The sequence below is a fragment of the Pseudorca crassidens genome, chromosome 1, assembly GCF_039906515.1.
Source record: "Pseudorca crassidens isolate mPseCra1 chromosome 1, mPseCra1.hap1, whole genome shotgun sequence".
Taxonomy (NCBI): Eukaryota; Metazoa; Chordata; class Mammalia; order Artiodactyla; family Delphinidae; genus Pseudorca; species Pseudorca crassidens.
In genome coordinates, this window is record NC_090296.1 from 149,528,053 (window position 1) to 149,548,398 (window position 20,346).

General features: G+C 42.9%; 1 pseudogene; it reads left to right on the plus strand.

Moving 5' to 3' along the window:
- The first annotated feature begins 16,072 nt into the window (after window positions 1-16,072).
- Window positions 16,073-19,611, plus strand: LOC137202850 (histone acetyltransferase KAT7 pseudogene; annotated as a pseudogene).
- Window positions 19,612-20,346: the final 735 nt, after the last annotated feature.

Here is a 20,346-nt window from a genome sequence, read left to right on the forward strand (position 1 = left end):
TGAGAGTCCGCCTGCCAATGCAGGGGACACGGGTTCGTGCCCCGGTCCGGGAAGATCCCACATGCCGCGGAGTGGCTGGGCCCGAGCCATGGCTGCTGAGCCTGCGCGTCCGGAGCCTGTGCTCCGCGACGGAAGAGGCCACAGCAGTGAGAGGCCCGCGTACCGCAAAAAAAAAAAAAGAAAGACAATGGAACAGGATAGAGAAGTCCATAAATAGATGGTTCTGGTTATCGATTGCTGTGTAATTTGCCACCCAAATCTTGACTTAAAACAATAGTAACCTTTCATTTTGATCACAGATCTGGGAGGTGAAGTCGGCTCCGCTAGGCAGTTATGGTTCAGGATCTTTCAGGGGGTGGTGGTCAGACGGTGGTTAGGGCTGGGGTCTTCTCCAAGTTCTTTCACTCCCGTGTCTGGCACATGGGTTGGGAAGACTCACACAGCTGGCACTGGAACAGACTGGCTCTTCTGGCAGTCTCTCCACATGGCAGCCCTGGGCAGTTCCTGGCATCATGGCACAAGGCTCCCAGAGCCAGTGCCCAAGAGAGAAGAGCAAAAGTTGTGTGACCTTTTCTAACTCAGCCCCGGAAGTGACACAACATCCCTTCCACCTCATTTTATTCACTGAGGCAGCCACAGAGGCCCATCCAGGTCCAAGGGCCATGAACTGCCCCTTTTGAAAGGATTTGTGGACATATTTTTAAATCTGTACCTCAACCCAGTTATATGGGTCACTTGACTTGCAGTGAAGGTGCCACAGTAATACAGTACGAGAGAACACGGTGTTTTCAATCATCGGTGCAAAAGAGATTGGATATCTGTTTGGGAAAAAAAAATGAACCTTGCTTAACACCAAACACAGACATTTATTTTAGGGCACGGCAACATATATAATTTCTGGGAGCAAACAGGAGGTCTTCATGATATTAGGGTAGGAAAAAAATTCTTTAAAAGGATATAGAAAGCACTCACCATAAAAGGAAAAATTAATCATCTGTATTTTATTAAAATTAAGAACTTCTGTTCACTAAAGACATCAGTAAGGGAATGGAAAGGAAACACAAAGACTGAGAGGAGATATTTGCAATATATATATCCGACAAAAGTTTCTTATCTAGCGTATATGTCATGCCTACAAATCAGAAAGAAAAAGAAAAATAGCCCAACAAGTAAATGCTCAAAAGACTTAAATAAGCATTTCACAGAGGAGAATAGCCAAATAGCTAAAAAGGAAAGGAAAAAACCCTCATTTCACATTAGGGAAATGCAAATAAAACCCACACTATACCCAACAGAATGGCTGAAATTTAAAAGTCTAAAAATACCAAATGCTGATGAGGATGCGGAGGGACTGGAATTGCTGGAAGGAATGTAAATGTGAACATCTACGTTAGAAAACTCTTTGGCCAGATCTGCAGAAGTTGAACATACAACTACTATACGGTCCAGCAACCTGACTTCAAGGAATACAACCAATAGAAATGGGTACATATATTCACCAAAAGATAAACAAAGAAGTCCAAAAATTTCTTAGCAGCACAATTCATGATAGGCACAAGGTGGAAATAACCCAAATGACCCACAGCTGTAGAGTGAAAAAATAAATTGTGCCATGATCACACAGTGGAGTACTTCACAGCAATAAAAAAGATCTATTGATAGATGCAGAAATACGGTTTAAAAATTACAGACAATAATTTGAGTGAAAGAAGCCAGACACAAAAGAGTACACACTTCATTTCATTTATAGGAAGTTTATAAACAGATAAAACTAATCTATGGTGATATCAGAATGTGATTTCTTCTGGGGAGCAGGATGTGTGTGTGTGTGTGTGTGTGTGTGTGTGTGTGTGTGTGTGTGTGTGTGTGAGAACAAATATACCGAAGAAATTATATGAAGTAGTCATAGCCACAATACCTCTATCATAACCAACAAAAATTAACCCCAACTCTTTAATATCATACAATATTTAATCCATGTTCAATTTCCCCCAATTATTTCAAAGAAAAATATAAACATATATATTAAGTACTCAGAAATAAGCAGAAAATGTGCATTTTCTCATGGAGAAAATGATAAAACATGATTAATGAACAGGAATGAAAGCCTGAATACTTTTGTCATGAGTCAAAGATTCCATATCATAGAGATGGCAATTCCTTACTAATTAATTTATGAATTCAGCACAATTCCAATCAACATCCCAACAAAATGATTCTAACATATCTGAGGAGCCAAGGTACTCTTGAATAAAACTAGAAAGTGGAGGACTTGGACTAGCATATATCAAGATGTACTGTAAAGTCATTGTAACATAGTTTCAGACAGCATCGTACTGGCACAGGGAGAGACAGTAAACAAAAATAGATAACGAGCCCAGAAGTGGACTCCTGTGTAGATGGAAACTTGAGGTTGCATTACAAATCACTGGGGAAAGGACTGACTAGTCAATAGATGGGGATGAGATGATTGTCTATCCATATGGGGAGACACAACTGTACACCTCCATGTCAGATAACATGAAAATCAATTTCAGATGGATGGTAAACCTAAGTAAGTGAGAAAAACAGAATGTCAAAATTCTAGAAAATATATATAGGAGAATACATCGAAGACATCAGGATAGGAAAGGGTTTAAGAAGTCACAGAAAGCATAAATTATAAAGGAAAAGATGAATGAGGCTGACTATATTAAACTTTAAAACAATTTGAGGGCTTCCCTGGTGGCGCAGTGGTTGAGAGTCCGCCTGCCGATGCAGGGGACATGGGTTTGTGCCCCGGTCCGGGAAGATCCCACATGCTGCGGAGCGGCTGGGCCCGTGAGCCATGGCCGCTGAGCCTGCGCGTGCGGAGCCTGTGCTCCACAACGGGAGAGGCCACAACAGTGAGAGGCCCGCGTACGGCCAAAAAAAAAAAAAATTTGAACAAGTATAAATAGATTCTATGAACAAAGTTAAAAGACAAGCCACAGACTGGGGGGAAATTTTGCAAAGCACAGGACCAATGAAGAAATATCTAAAATGAAGAAACAGGGACTTCCCTGGCTGTCCAGTGGTTAAAACTCTGTGCTTCCAATGCAGGGGGCATAGGTTCGATCCCTGGCTGGGGAACTAGGATACTTCATGCAGTGCAACACGGCCATAAATGAATGAATGAATGAATAAATAAATAAATAATAAATAAAATAAAATGAAGAAACAAACAAGAAAAAGAAAAGTATACCTAGGAATAAACCTACCTAAGGAGACAAAAGACCTGTATGCAGAAAACTATGATACTGATGAAAGAAATTAAAGATGATACAAATAGATGGAGAGATATAGCATGTTCTTGGGTTGGAAGAATCAACATTGTGAAAATGACTCTACTACCCAAAGCAATCTACAGATTCAATGCAATCCCTATCAAACTACCACTGGCATTTTTCACAGAACTAGAACAAAAAATTTCACAATGTGTATGGAAACACAAAAGACCCCAAATAGCCAAAGCAATCTTGAGAAAGAAAAATGGTACTGGCACAAAAACAGAAATATAGATCAATGGAACAGGATAGAAAGCCCAGAGATAAACCCACACACATTGGATCACCTTATCTTTGATAAAGGAGGCAGGAGTATACAATGGAGAAAAGACAGTCTCTTCAATAAGTGGTGCTGGGAAAACTGGACAGCTACATGTAAAAGAATGAAGCTAGAACACTCCCTAACACCATACACAAAAATAAACTCAAAATGGATTAAAGACCTAAATGTAAAATCAGTTACTATAAACCTAGAGGAAAACATAGGCAGAACACTCTATGACATAAATCACAGCAATATCCTTTTTGACCCACCTCCTAGAGAAATGGAAATGAAAACAAAAATAAACAAATGGGACCTAATGAAACTTCAAAGCTTTTGCACAGCAAAGGAAACCATAAACAAGACCAAAAGACAACCCTCAGAATGGGAGAAAATATTTGCAAATGAAGTAACTGACAAAGGATTAATCTCCAAAATATACAAGCAGCTCATGCAGCTCAATATCAAAAAAACAAACAACCCAATCCAAAAATAGGTGGAAGACCTAAATAGACATTTCTCCAAAGAACATACACAGAGAGCCAACAAACACATGAAAGAATGCTCAACATCACTAATCATTAGAGAAATGCAAAGCAAAACTACAATGAGGTATCACCTCACACCGGTCAGAATGGCCATCTTCAAAAAATCTACAAACAATAAATGCTGGAGACGGCGTGGAGAAAAGGGAGCCCTCTTGCACTGTTGGTGGGAATGTAAATTGATACAGCCACTATGGAGAACAGTATGGAGGTTCCTTAAAAAACTAAAAATAGAACTATCATATGACCCAGCAATCCCACTACTAGGCATATACCCTGAGAAAACCATAATTCAAAGAGTCATGTACCACAATGTTCACTGCAGCTCTATTTACAATAGCCAGGACATGGAGGCAACCTAAGTGTCCATCAACAGATGAATGGATAAAGAAGATGTGGCACATATATACAATGGAATATTACTCAGCCATAAAAAGAAATGAAATCAAGTTATTTGTAGTGAGGTGGATGGACCTAGAGTCTGTCATACACACTGAAGTAAGTCAGAAAGAGAAAAACAAATACCATATGCTAACACATATGTATGGAATCTAAAAAAGAAAAAAAAAAGGTTCTGAAGAGCCTAGGGGCAGGACAGGAATAAAGATGCAGACGTAGAAAATGGACTTGAGGACATGGGGAGGGGGAAGGGTAAGATGGGACAAAGTGAGAGAGTGGCATGGACTTATATATACACTACCAAATGTAAAATATATAGTGGGAAGCAGCTGCATAGCACAGGGAGATCAGCTCGGTGCTCTGTGACCACCTAGAGGGGTGGGATAGGGAGGGTGAGAGGGAGACACAGAGGGAGGAGATATGGGGATGTATGTATATGTATAGCTTTGTTATACAGCAGAAACTAACACACCATTGCAAAGCAATTATACTCCAATAAAGATGTCTAAAAAAATTATTGATGTTATAGATCAATTCTACGCTTTTCTCTTGCTTTCCAATGAATTGTTTTCTCATTACCTTTTTTTCTCAATAGTATCTATTACCACTTTTTTCTGCCAGTATTTTATTTGAAAGAGCTAAACATGCAGAAAGTTAGAGAGAATATGGAGAATATCTATATATTTACTATCCAGTTTTAACCATATTTATATCTTGGTTTTAATATATTTAATATATATTTTATATTTAACCATATTTATATTTTATATTATATTTATATTTTAAATATAAAAATATTTATATTTCCATTAAAAAATCAAAGTGTTGTTCATCATCCATTTCCAAAATAGACCCCAGGCACAGGCTGAGTTTTAAAAACTACTAAGGAACAGATAATTCCTCTTCCTAAACTATTAGGGACACAGAATTATACAGAAATCTTACTCTTGTGCTTAGAAATTAGCACAACCTTGATACAAAAATCTAACAGAATAGCACACCAAAAAATTAATAGATCCATTTTACTTAGTAATGGTTGTAATAAAATAGATAAAACATTAAAGTTTGAATCCAGCTGTGTTTTAAAAATAGTATACAGAGTAGAACTTATTCCAGGATATAAATTTGGTTCAACATTAAGATATTTTTTCATAGACAGTGAAAAACTCCACGTTCATCTCAAAAGATCCTGAAAATCATTAGAATACTAGACTCAATAAGAACAGCTAGCATTTATTAAGCATTTACTATGTGCTGAGAATTTCCCATGTTTTATTTAATCCTCATAACAATCCTATGAGGTCAGTGTCATTATTGTCCCCTTTTTTCTATATAAGGGAACTAAAACTTAGAGAATTTAAGTACTTTGTCCAAGCTAGGAATAAAACTTCCTTAACTCAGTGCAAGTTATTTACCAGAAGCTAATAGCCAACACCATAATCATTGAAATAGGATTCCAACCCCTTGTTTGGATCTCCACCAGCCCTCAACTTTGGCAGTCTTGTCTCAATTTCCTAGATGTTTCTTTTTAGAGCTATGTTACTATGCAGTCCACAGTAGGACAGAGGCCCTGCTTATAACTGGCACAGACGAAAAACGCAAGATGAATTTTTCCCCTCATGTCTTCGCACTAGAGCCTACCTTCTGCCATTGGAAGGAATATAAGGAAATCAGAGATTTTTGTTGGAGATCATGGATAGTGTCAAGTCACTGCGCTCCCCAGCAATCAGCATTCAACAGTGCTGGTCCTGTAAAGGGATCCTTGATCACATCATCTGCCCTCTCTGAGCCTCAGTCTCAAAATAATGACACTGGATTGGATGCTGTCCAAGGTCATTACTTCTGATTCTATATTGAAAGACTAATTATCCAAAACAAGGCTCAAGTTACTTTTGAAAATCGCAGCAAAGGAATTTGCTTCAGCTTCTTGGCCCCCCTGCTGCTAGATAACACTTGTAAAATTTGTAAGAAGGAAATGTGAACATCTCAATTCATGGCTGGAAATGAATTATGTTCCTTAGAAAAGAAACATCTCTTCCCAGTTTGCAAAACTTTGGGCTCTTGTCAGTTTACCCTTCAAACCCAGGAAAGCAATTTGTGGAGCTCTGCAGAGGGGATTTGCATTAATTTGGGGGAAATACCATCAACAGAAAGTGTTCCCTTTTGCCATATGTTTAACACGAGGAGAGACAGAAAACATATGCTCATGCACTTTCATGGAGCCCCAGCCCTAGCAAACAGGAAGACAGTCTTCAAAGTTTTCTAACGCAAGATGAGATAAGGACAGACATTTTAAAATCTCATATTGGTTCTGTGTAGCGGGATATTCAAAGAGATGGAAATTTAACATTTCTTTCTGGGAAATAAACTGCTGATGAGCAGACCTAGAGAGATGCCGGGGGAGGCGGGCATATTTGCATGAGGAGCCTGGGAGCCTGGTGAATGGAAACTGATTGAGACTCGACCCCTTTGTCCCCGAGATTCAAGTTCCAGAAATCTGCTTCAGCTCACGATTTGCCTAAACAATATCCAGAGGGAGGAAAGAGCAACGAAGCCTCTGAAATAAAATCATTGTGAGGATAAAAGCATTAGGCTTGGAATTGGTGTCTCTTGAGAGAGGAATGGTTTGAATCCCTGAGGCTGTGGATCCTGGGATCGGTCACAGTCCAGCATCCTGGAGGCTGACTAGAGTCCCAGGAATGTGGCTCATACATGGGAGCGAATCTAAGGAGCTGTGACGGGGGGTCTCTTGACAGAGCACTTTGGAAGGCTGGAACAGCCCACACCTGGAAGAACCACCTACGCTATAAAGTAAGCTTCCTAGTTGTCCACCAGCTTCCTGAGGTGATGTGGCATCCTTTGGCCTCAAGGGGGCACTCCACCTGGAAGGCATGGGCAAACTGGCCTTTTGGTCATAAATAAGCACGTTGGGGACTTCTTAGTCTCCGGAAACATATTCAAAGTTGGTGACTTTGGAGCTTGAGCTGTTCAGTAGAATTAGTAACAAGAAATGTGTTCCTGTTGTGTTGTAATCCCAAACTGGCAAAGAGGAGAGGAAGCCTAGTGGTGGCCACCAGGCTGTCCCCAGTTCTCAGAACAAGGAAGGGTGCCTCCCCAGTCCAGGGAAGCTCCAGGGAGGCCATGATGCACTGGAGGACTTTAGGCAGCTTCATGGACTTGACCTTGGTCTGGTTGCGGGACCCCCGCCCAACTTAGGCTAAGCAGAAGCTCTTGACAAACCTCTCACAGAGATTGTTTAATTTTGTTTTCCAATACTGCATATTTTTAGTCTGTTTTGACAATTTACATTCTAGAAAACATCCATATCATTGAATTTTTCAAATGTATTGGTGGAGTTTTACACAGCACTGCCTCTTTATATTTTTAATCTCCTTAGTGTCTATGGTTATAGCCTCTTTCTCATTCCTAAAGGTGTATACTTGCCTTTTCTCTTTTTTTCTAGATTAACCTTGCCAGAGGTTTGCCCAGGTTCAAACTACACAAAGACCTTTCTCTATGGTTTATTTTTGATTCTATTGGTGCTGTGTTTTGTGAATTGTTAATTTCTGCTTTTAAGTTTACTAATTTCATCTTCCAGATTTCTTTGATACTCTCTCAGTTGATTTCTTCTTTCCCTTTGTTTAATTCTTTTTGTTTAATCATGAAAGCTATGATTTTGGTCCTGAGTGTAGTAAACCGCTGTCACTCACCTCACCCCCTAACTTCTAATATGTAGTATTCTCATTAGAGTGATTTTCTACGTATTCTGTAATGGCAGCTTAATTTCCTCATTAACTCAATAATTATTTTTAAACGTTATTTAACTCAAATAGCTTGTTGGTTTGTTAGTTTGTTTAATCCTTTGTGGTTGGAAAATACAGCCTGTAAAATTTCTACTTTTTAAAATATGTGGGTTTTCGTCGTAAATTGACACTAAATCAATTTTTGTACATGTTCCATGAACATTTGAAAATAATGTATATTCCCCACAGGCAACAAAAACGTCTCTTCAGCTTATTATATTATTCAATTATTTTTTGTCATTCTCCTAGTTTTATCTTTAAATATTCAAACACATATCTTAATCTACACTACTCTATCAATATTAAAATAGAACTGGCATTAAATTATTGAATTAATTAAAATTATTAAAATATTTACATTACCCAAATAATACTAAAAATGCATTATATTCTGATTTCCTTCCCCCTTCCCTCCACTAATTTTTAATGAAATAATGTGGAACTTTTAGATACGGATTATTTTTATAAAGTCTTTATGTTATGTAACTTTTAAAATTCTTTTTTTAACATTTACATTGTTTTATACCTATATTTATTATAATTATTTACACTATAGATTATTTTATTGGTTTTATTATTCTCTGCACGTTTTCCTCTCCCTTGAATCTTTCACTTTGAGTTACTTAGTGGTATGAATAAATTTATTCATTTATATCAATATTCATTTATTGAAAGGGGTACCTCTTCAAGCAAGTTATTTTTGGCCGGAAGAATGGAGGACTTGTATGCATGAGATGGGTACTTCAAATCCATTAATATCTGAAAATGACTTTCACAGCTGAATAACATTATTTTATACAGAATTCTTTGTTTTTACTCTTCCCCTTCAAAACCCTAAAGATATTACTTCCTGTCCTCAGGTAGTTAGTGTTATTGAGGAGGATCTGATGCCAGTCTATTGACATTATTTTCTTACGCTCTGTGAATAGCCTACTTTTCTCTCTCTTTATATCCTCATAGATTTTTTTCTTCCCCACTATCTTTGAAAGGCAGAGGTCACCAAGAAAAATGTAGGTGTAAGTCTCTTTCCATTAAAAATCCATTATATTCAATTAGTCCTTTTAAGCTACAGACGTAAGGCTTTCTTCAGCTGAGGCAACTTTTCTTCTATTATAATTTCTTCTATTCTTTCCTCTCTTCCTGAAATTCCTATTCCAAGTATAATTTAGCTCCTAGGTATGCCATGATACTTATTGTTTGAGCAATCATATTCACTTCTGTTTTCCTTTACTTCTGAGATCTTCCTGTTTCTTGTAAGTTTGAAAATGTCCGAGGCAAATGACAGGAGCAGGTCATGGACAGGATATGACAGGCCCTTCCCAGAGGCCTGAGAAGTCACGGGCCAGGTGTGGAGGGTAGCTGTGTAGTCATCATCTACTTTTCAGTGGAAAGCACAAGCAGCAGTCAGCACGGGGAGGAGACCAGAAGGATACTCTGAACTGTGGGGAAGAGCAGAGAGACCTGCAGGCCAGACTGAGACCAAGAGAGCCTGGTGACTCAGCTCCACATCCCCGTACGCACACCGAACCCAGGAGCCAAGCAGGTGACTCAGGACCACGGTCTGAGGACAAACAGAGGGGAGTCTGAAAGCAAGCTTATCAAAGGAGGTAAAACAAACCAGAGAGCAGGCTCTGAGCAGACCAGGAGTCATGTAAAGCTTTCCAGATGTGTTTTGTCCCTGCGCTCATGCGAGAACGGGAAAGATCTGGGCCAGAAAAGGACCATTCTTGCATTTGATCCACATGCCAACCCCATGAGATAGGCATAATTAGCCCTATTTTATAGGCAAGGAGATTGAGTCTTGATGGGGGCAACTTTTTCAAGATCCTCCACTAGTAAACAGTGAAGTCAGAATTTGAACCCACATCCATGTGTCCAGAGTGTGAGTTTTCCTGTGGTGTCACATTGCCTTATCTGGCATATATATATATACACTGTAACAATGTAGCATTTTCTTTTTTTTTAACCTGCTCCTCATAACCAGTAGAAAGCTAGTGCCCTTCCCGGCATTATTCAGCGCACTGCCTTCCAGAAATGAAGACGATTTTTTTCAGGTGTTTTCTATTTGAGAGTGACTCTATAAGGAACAGAAGTTCCCTAAGTTTACCACAAAGAATGGATCTTTTGGTGTAAGGACGAGAGCAGCCTTGCCCCTGTTCTCCTCTCATTGCCTCTCATGGTCTCTACTGACGCGCTTGCTCTGGCTCCTCCTGTTGCTGTGACTGCCGTGCCTGATGGATCAGCAAACTGGGAAGGGCAAGAGCTACAGCTCCCACTGCACCAAGTTCCAGGCCTCAGTTCCTGATGCTACGGCCTCAGCAAGACCACTGATGAAACTCTCTGTATCTTTTTTTTTTTTTTAACTTTTATTTATTTTTGGCTGCATTGGGTCTTCATTGCTGTGTGCGGGCTTTCTCTAGTTGTGGCGAGTGGGGGCTACTCTTCATTGTGGTGTGCAGGCTTCTCATTGCGGTGGCTTCTCTTGTTGCGGAGCACGGGCTCTAGGCGCGCGGGCTTCAGTAGTTGTGGCGCATGTGCTTAGTTGCTCCGTGGCATGTGGGATCTTCCCGGACCAGGGCTCGAACCCTTGTCCCCTGCATTGGCAGGCAGATTCTCAACCACTGCGCCACCAGGGAAGTCCTCTCCATATCTTTGTGCAATTTCTTTCCCCTCACTTTCCCCGACTATATGGCTGCCTTTGTCTGACTTGCGTCAGTGCCCGAAGCTGCTGTGCTCTTGTTCTGTCTTCATTTGGGTTTTCAGTTCCCTTTTAAGGTGCGTTTTTCTGACAGCCTGCCAGTGAGTCACTCCTCCTCTAGTAAGTAGACATCATGTTCTTGTGTACCTTTGATTGATTTGTTTCCATTTCTCCAAACCTGGGGAAATAGAGCATGTCTTTTATAGATCGAATATAAGAATCAAAAGGATTGTGTACAGAAATGCCTTTCTCTTAAACCTCCACAGTGACTTCCTGTTGCCTATGTAACAAATGACCACAAGCTTAGCAGCTTAAAACAACAGAAATATATTCTGTTACAGTTCTGGAGGTCAGAATGAGTCTTAAGGAGCTAAAATCAAGGTGTCAGCTGGGCCGGTTCCTATGGAAGGCTCCAGGGGAGAATTCATTCCTTGCCTCTTTCACTTAGAGAGGCTTCCAGAATTCCTTGGCTTCTGGCGTCATCATTCCAGTCTCTGCTTCTGTGGTCACACTTCCTCCTCCACTGTAGCCAAAAATCTCCCTGTGTAATTACTCTTCTAGGACACTTGTGATTACATTTAGGACTCAGCCAGAGAACCCAAGATAATCTCACCATCTTAAGATCTTTAACTTAATGACATCTGCAAAGTTCCTTTTGCCATATAAGATAGCATTCACAGATTCCAAAGATTCAGTTGTGGACTTCTTGAGGAGGTATTATTCAATCTACTGAAGTCCACTCTCTGGCTTCCAAAGATTCATCTCTATCCTATATACATTCACCCCATCCTGACATCCCCCAAATTCTCAACCCATTATAGCATCAACTCAAAGTCCAAAATTATCAACTCCAAATCTAAATTAAGTATGGGTAAAACTTGGCATATGATCCACCCTGGGGCAAAATTCCATCTGTGGAACTAGAAGTCAAGTCATCTGCTCCCAAAATACAGTGGTGAGACAGGCATAGGATAACAGTTACACACATTCCCATTTTAAAGGAGGAAAAAAAATGGAAGGAAGAAAGGAGTCACCAGTCCCAAGCAATTTCAAAATCCAACTGGGAAAACTTCATTAGTTTTCAAGGTCTGGGGAATAATCTGTGACTCAAGGATCCACACAGCTCCGCAGTCTGAGCCAAAGCTCTTCTTCTCAGAGTCATTACTCTATTGTCCTGAAGGGAAGAACACTTTGTAGCTGACTAGTTTTATCATCCTGCTCCTGCCTGTAGAAATTTTAGAGTCCAATAGCCTTCCTTCGTTTTATCTTGTCTGTGTCTCTTTCGATTCTAGTCAACAGCATTTCTTTTTTTTTTTTTTTTTGCGGTACTCAGGCCCCTCACCTCTGTGGCCCCTCCCGTTGCGGAGCGCAGGCTCAGCGGCCATGGCCCACGGGCCCAGCCGCCCCACGGCATGTGGGACCCTCCCGGACCGGGGCACAAACCCGCGTCCCCCTCATCAGCAGGCGGACCCCCAACCACTGCGCCACCAGGGCAGCCCCAGCCAGCAGCATTTCTAATGTAACATTCTCAAAACCTTTGTATATTACCCATGCATGTCCCAGGGATTCACTCCATTAGATAAGAGAGTCCTCCAGAGATCTTTTCTGGATAATCGCATTTCTATTCCTGGTTTCTGCTGAGATGGCCAAGTGGCACATCTAATCTCTTCGGCACTAGCAAAAGGCTGTCCAGTCCCACCCTTGGCCTTCTGTTCAGAACACGCTTTCCTGATAGTGAATCTCCTAATTTTAGCATCTTGTGCAGTCTGGGTAGGGTAAGAGTCCTTGATGTAAACTTCTAGGTATTTCGAGTTCTCTGCACACATGGGTGAAGCAGCTGCAGCAGCCCAAGGACAGTCTTCTAAAAAACAGTAGGTGTGAGCTGCTAGGATCAAAACATACAGAGGCTGGGGGGTGTGCACACCAAATAGTTAAGGGAGTATGAGATCTAAGTGAGACCAACAGCATCAGCATCATATTATAAAAGTGATACAGCAGAACCAGTGTGACGGCTTATGGAAGTAGGATACAATGCTGATGCATTCTCTTGGCAGAAATACTCTCTTTTCTTCTATCTGAAACAGTGCTGCTTCATACAGCCTCCTTGCTCTGGAATGTTTCTTAGAGGTTAGGGATATTTAAATGTTGGAAGATAACAAGTCCTCACCACAGTATTCCATGAATCCCATCCCCTCCATACATCCTTCCAGCCCTGGTAGTGGTTATGGTCTTAATCATCTCTTAGCACATACTCATCATTTCTCTCTGGCAAGCCTGTTAATTGCTCTGATGGAGGCGTGGAGCCACCAAGCGCAGTCCCACAGGACGACGTAATTGGTGTCGGGTTATGACACTGGACATCTTCTGTGTCCTGAGCAAATGTCATCCACTTAATCCATCTGTCATGTGGGGAAGTGATTCTGACAGGTCACGTTCCATAATGGCTCCACTACTATTTATAGAACCAGTGGATGATTGCACGTGACCAGCTCCAATCTTTGTTACCTGATTGAATTCACAATGTCGGTACAGCCCGTTGTTTCTCCCCACAGTAATAAGTGACATGCTTTTTCAGTCCCCTTGCTTCCTCCCATTGGTGTCCAGAGGGCAGCGGCTAGGTGCAGGTTTGCATCTTCTCTGACTTTCCTGTGAACCCACAAGGGGTGGGCCTGGCCTGGTTCCAGGCTGGCAGTGCCCCTCGGGCAGACTTGGACCCTGCCCTTGAGGAACTGACACACTGCTATGGACTGAATTGTGTATCCCCCCCCAAATTCATATGTTGAAGCCCTGACTCCCAATGTGTTGGAGGTAAGGCATTTAGGAGGTAATTAAGGTCAAACGAGGGAATAAAGGTGGGGTCTTTGTCTGATAGGATCGGTGGTCTTATAAGAAGAGGAAGAGTGGGCAATGTCTCTCTCCCTCTTCCCGTTCTCATATTGGGCTGGCCAAAAAGTTTGTTCGGGTTTTCCGTAAGATGTTACGGAAAAACCCGAACGAAATTTATGGCTAACCCAATACATTGAAGAAAGGCCACGTGAGGACACGGCGAGAAGGAGGCTTGTCTGCAAGCCAGGGAGAAAAGCTCTCACCAAAAACCAAACCCGCCAGATCTTCATCTGGGACTTCTCGCCTCCAGAATTGTGAGAAACTTAATTTCTGTTGTTTAAGCCACACAGTCGGTGGTATTTTGTTATGGTAGCCCTAGCAGGTAAGACACACATATGTACAGAAATAAAGAACTATGTCAGCCCAGAGAGTAAGGTCTTGAGCCCCCCACTCCCAGCCCTGGGGTGGCACACACGTTTGCATGTAAATCCTCTATTTGTGTGCCCTTTGAATTGTGGCTGCCCTATTGCTTGTTTTTTTCCTGAAACCCTGACTGAGATACTGGTTTCCAGGGCCTATATTTGGACTGGTCACTTTGTCCTGTGACTCTCCCATGGCATCTGGCAGGACTCTTTTCCATTTGGACCTTCTACACCCCAACCCTAAAGCCGCTCACTTAGACAAGTGTGCTGGGTCGGCCCAGAAGCCATTCCCCTTCAGGGTCATTCACTCACCCAGATCAGAACCCCGGACTCAAGCAAGCTCACCTCCAGCCGCCCCCAGAGCGTGGCACACGGAGCATCTGGCTTGCGCAGGTGCCATGCTGAAGGATGGGTCAACTCTGTTGGGGACCACTGAGCTGGCCCGTGGGAAGACCAGTTCCTCAGCTCCCAGGGAACGGCAGCTGAGTTCAGCGTTGCATCACTCCCGGGTGTCAGGTCCTCCCTGGGAAACGGGGCTGGAAGGGACATGTGCCAGCCCAGTAATTAACATTAATGAGCACACGCCATCTGGAGGGTGGAAAGATGAATCTGTTCTTTGCATCCAAGTTCTTGGCATTCATTCCAGCTGGAAGCATCCAGAAAATGCTGATAATCTTCCTCTGGGGCATGTTACCAGGTTACAGGGACCAATTCTCGCCCCATACAAGACACGGGAGGGTCACGAGACAATTTCTCTGAGGTCTGACTTTTACAATTGGTGCAGGGTATCTGATATTAACTTAAGGCAGACAGTTGGCCAGGGATTTCAGAGTCTGTGTTTGAGAGGTCACACTGGGTGCAGCTGTGAAACACAAGAGCATGAAACTCCAGCATGTCCCTCCATCCCTGAGAGCCACCAAGGACCACGTGGCATCGGTGCATGTGGCCCAAAGCACAGACCTGGCTGGGGTCAGAAATGTGAGTGTGCTCCAAGGTCAGCTATGCTATCACTCTGAGATGCTGAGAAACCCCTCCCCCTCCCTCAATTCCAGTCTCTTCATTTCTGAAATGGAGAGAGGTGGACTAGATCCATATTTTCAAAGTATGGTCCAAGGAACCCTAAAAGTTCTGTGGGTGCCCTGAGTGGAAAATGGACACCACACTCAAGATGGTGTCACCACTGGATAGGGTGAGAGGAAGTGGTCCTGCATGCTCTAGTAGTTACAACAGAGGGATATATTTCTGGAAAAAGAAAAGACGAAAAGCAAACATGATTAGGCAATACAACTGTCCCTCAGTAGCTGTGGGGAGTCTGTTCCAGGATTCCACTGGATACCAAAATCCACAGATGCTCAAATCCGTTATATAAGATGGCATAGTATTTGCATGTAATCTATGCACGTCCTTCTACATACTTTAAATCGTCTCTAGATTCCTCATGATACCTGATACAATGTAAACACCATGTGCACAGTTGCAAATACAATGTCTATGTATTGAATACCTCCAGATGAGAGGGATGTCTGAGGACCTCATAACAGTAGTTGTCTGTCTGGAAATGAACTGGATTGCTTGGAGAGAGAAGTCGTTAAAAACGGTTCTTCGTGGTTTTCTTCTTGTACTTTTTGAATTTTGAACTGTGTATAAGTATTGTTTTATACAACGATGTTAAATATGATCCTCAAATAATTAAAAATAGAATTACCGTTGATCCAGCAACTCCACTTGTGCAAAAGAATTGCAACAGGAGAAGGTTCTAGACGCTGTGAAGCAGGAGGCACTTGGGATCGTCCGCAGGATCGGGACGCTACAGAGGCCGCCACGGAGCCCGCCAGAGCCACCCTTCCTACTGCTGCTGCCGCCGCTGCCCGAATCGGAACCGGTGGGCCGCAGCCGCCGGCAATGCCGCAAAGGAAGAGGAATGCAGGCAGTAGTTCAGATGGAACCGAAGATTCCGATTTTTCTACAGCTCTCGAGCACACAGACAGTTCAGAGAGTGATGGTACATCCCGGCCATCTGCCCGAGTCACCCGCTCCTCGGCCCGGCTAAGCCAGAGTTCCCAAGATTCCAGTCCTGTTGGAAATTTGCAGTCTTTCGGTACCGAGGAACCTGCTTATTCTACCAGGAGAGTGACGCGTAGTCAGCGGCAGCCGACCCCAGTGACCCCGGAAAAATACCCGCTTCGGCAGACTCGTTCATCTGGCTCAGAAAGTGAGCAAGTGGTTGACTTTTCAGATAGAGAAACTAAAAATACAGCTGATCATGTGAGTCTCCACCTCGAACGCCAGCTGGAAATGCCCCTTCTTCTGAGTCTGATATAGACATCTCCAGCCCCAACGTGTCTCACCATGAGAGCACTGCCAAGGATGTGTCCCTGAAGGACTCAGGCAGTGATCTCTCTCATCGCCCCAAGCGCTGCCACTCCCGTGAAAGCTACAATTTCAGTATGAACGGTCCTACACCAGGCTGTGACTCCCTAGGACACCTTACAGGAAAACACAAGAGACATTTCTCTACATCAGGAAGCCCTCTCTATCGTAACCTCTCAGCTGATAAATGCTCAAGGTGAGAGCACAGAGCCAGGATAAGCAGAGAGAAGAAAGGATGCTGTCCCACAGGCAAGATGGCAACAACAGGCATGCAACCAGGCACCAGGTACCAACAGAGAGGCAGTTGCGATATAAGGAAAAGGTTGCTGAACTCAGGAAGAAAAGAAATGCGGGGCTGAGCAAAGAACAGAAAGAGAAATATATGGAACACAGGCAGACCTATGGGAACACTCGGGAACCTCTCCTGGAAAACCTGAGTAGCGAGTATGACGGATCTTTTCGGAAGAGCACAAGCCCGGGCTTCAGAGAGTCTGGAGAAGTTAAGGCTGCAAGGCCAAATCACAGAGGGGAGCAACACGATTAAAACTATTGCTTTTTGTCGCTATGAGCTTGATACTTGGTACCATTCTCCCTATCCTGAGGAATATGCATGACTGGGATGTCTTTACATGTGTGAATTCTGTTTAACATACATGAAGAGCCAGACAACATTCCGCTGACACGTGGCTAAGTGTGTGTGGAAACACCCACCCGGAGATGAGATATAATGCAAAGGTTCAATCTCTGTGTTTGAAGTGGATGGCAAGAAAAACAAGATCTACTGCCAAAAACTGTGCCTGTTGGCCAAGGTTTTTCTGGACCACAAGACATTATACTATGATGTAGAACCCTTCCTGTTCTATGTTATGACAGAAGCAGACAGCACTGGTTGTCACCTGATTGGATAATTTTCCGAGGAAAAGAATTCATTCCTCCACCACAGTGTATCCTGTATCCTTACCACGCCTCAGTACATGAGACAGGGCTCTGGCAAGATGCTCATTGATTTCAGTTATTTGCTTTCCAAAGAGGAAGAAAAAGTTGGCTCCCCAGAACGTCCACTCTCAGATCTGAGGCTCATAAGCTACTGCAGTTACTGGAAGAAGTGCTTCTTCATTACCTGCATAATTTCCAAGGCAAAGAGATTTCTATCAAAGAAATTAGCCAGGAGACAGCTGTGAATCCCGTGGACATTGTCAGCACTCTGCAAGCCCTTCAGATGCTCAAATATTGGAAAGGAAAACACCTCGTTTTGAAGAGACAGGACCTGATTGATGAGTGGACAGCCAACGAGGCCAAAAGATCCAACTCCAATAAAACCATGGATCCAAGCAGTTTAAAAGGGACCCCTCCAAAGGGCACTTAAAGTGACCGGTTACTCCGAGCCAGCAAACCCCAGCAGTAGGAATCCGTACTCTAGGGATCTGTCTGTCATTTGTGTTGCTCTTGTGATTGGCAGGTACAGTATCCTTTGGGAAGGCCATCCCCCTCAGGACTGTCCTGGCTCTGACCTTCGTGTACCCTGCAGGCGCTGGTTCTGAGGAGCTGTTTTTCAGCCTCAGTGAGGTTGCCTGGATGGGATCTGTATTAGGCTTGAGTGCAGATCCATCGTGGCACTGACCCAAGGTGTTCTGTTTTGGTACTGTACCTGTCCAGTCACTGGTTCTCTCCTCTGGCCCCATGAGGTCGTGTCGTATCTTCTAAACCTTGTAATAGTACTTCTTGCCGCCCCGTCACCAGGCCACCAACTATGGTTACCGACACCAGGACCTTCCCAGTTATTCCTTACGTGTATCCAAGTTCTTGGAGGGGCAGGGAAGAGGTAACACTTCTGAGTGTGTGTGTGTGCTGGGAGGGGTCCCTTCCCTTTGGGTTCCTCTCACTTTAAGTTTTTTCCTCCATTTTTACTGAAAGACCTGTTTTTGATCAGTATCAGGCTGACCAGAGCCAGACACTTTTGAAGACTCGCAGGGATTAGTCTTGGTTACAGCACATTATCTGAATGCGATGGAGAAAAGAATTGAGAGGTGGTGATTCTGTACTTGGATTTGAGTTCACCTGTGGGCAGTGGGCAACGTCTTGGTGGAAGGGAATGGAATGCTACTTTTTGCCTCACCAGAAAGCGCTCAGTAGTAAACGTTTTCTTCTCTTTACTCCCTGCCCGTTTTTACATTTGCAGGTGCCCAAATAATTTCCAGTTCTCCCTTTCATGCTGCATGTTAACTGGTTAATTATACTGCAGAGACCTTTTCACCAGTACCAGTCTGATATAGCACACCTATGCTTCCACATAAGTTACATTGCTTTTGTCTGAACATCCTTGGAGAAGTGACTGAAAATGACTTCCGTGTCTCAGCCCATGACTCAGCAAGGCAGAATGGTCACCGCTGCCAGGGTTTGCTTTTCAACACTGCCCCCCCCTCCCCCTAGGACTAAAGTGCTTATGCCCTTCCAAGAACTCCTCCTCCATTTCCTTTTTGGGATTTACCACCATTCCCCCATTCTCTGGCCTCCTATATTTGGTGTTGTTTAAGTGAAGGAAGAGATGCTCCCTCTAATTTCTCTCTAGCCCATTATAACCTGCTACCTTGGGGCACCTTTTGATGTACGTCATGTCACCCTTTCCTGCAACACCACTGTCTTCATGTGGAGCCCTCACTGCAATCCCAACTCTGGTCACTTGTGCCTTTCTCTTGTCGTCTTTGTACACGGTTTATATTCACTGTGGGTCGGGGGGAGCTAATTTTAAGCATGTTCAGTGGCAGCTCCCTGCCAGTTTCAGTGTCACTGTTAAAATTTATCCGAAAGCAACTTCACTGGGGGTTTTCTTAAGGGGTAAAGCCTTTTACAGAAGCTAACCCTTCCCCACATGTGGTAGAATGTGCTGTTCTATATCTACTCCTCAGTAAAGCATGTTCTCTGTTCAAAAAAAAAAAGAATTGCAGCAGGGTCTCAAAGAGATGTTTGTACACCCATGTTCACAGCAGCATTATTCACAATAGCCAAGAGATGGAAACAACCCAAGTGTACATCAATGGATGAATGGATAAACAAGACGTGGTATATTCATACAAGAGAATATTTATTCAGCCTCTAAAAAAGAGAGAAGATTCTGACATTCACTGAGTGACTCCTGAGGACATTACACTAAGTGAAATAAGGCAGTCACAAAAAGAAAAATACTGTATCTTTCCACTTATACGAGGTCCCTAGAGCATAGGACTGCGGATACCAGGGACTGAGGGGAAGGGGGAATGGGGACCCGTTGTTTCCTGGGCACAGAGTTCAGTTTTGCAAGATGAAAAGAGTTCTGGAGATGGATGGTGGTCATGGCTATACAACGATTTGAACGTCCTAAAGCCACTGAACTGTGCACTTCACAACAGTCACTATGGTAAATTTTATGTCATGTATATTTTACCACAATTTTTTTAATGTTATATTTTTTATTTTTAAAATTAATTTGTATTGGAGTATAGTTGCTTTAAAATGTTGTGTTAGTTTCTACTGTACAGCAAAGTGAATCAGCTATATGTGTACATATATCCCCTCTTTCTCGGGTTTCCTTCCCACTTGGGTCACCACAGAGCACTGAGTAGAGTCCCCTGTGCTATCCAGCAGGTTCTCATTAGTTATCTGTTTTATACAGAGTAATGTATGTATGTCAATCCCAATCTCCCAGTTCAGCCCAGTTGTTTCATGGGCACAGAGTTCCA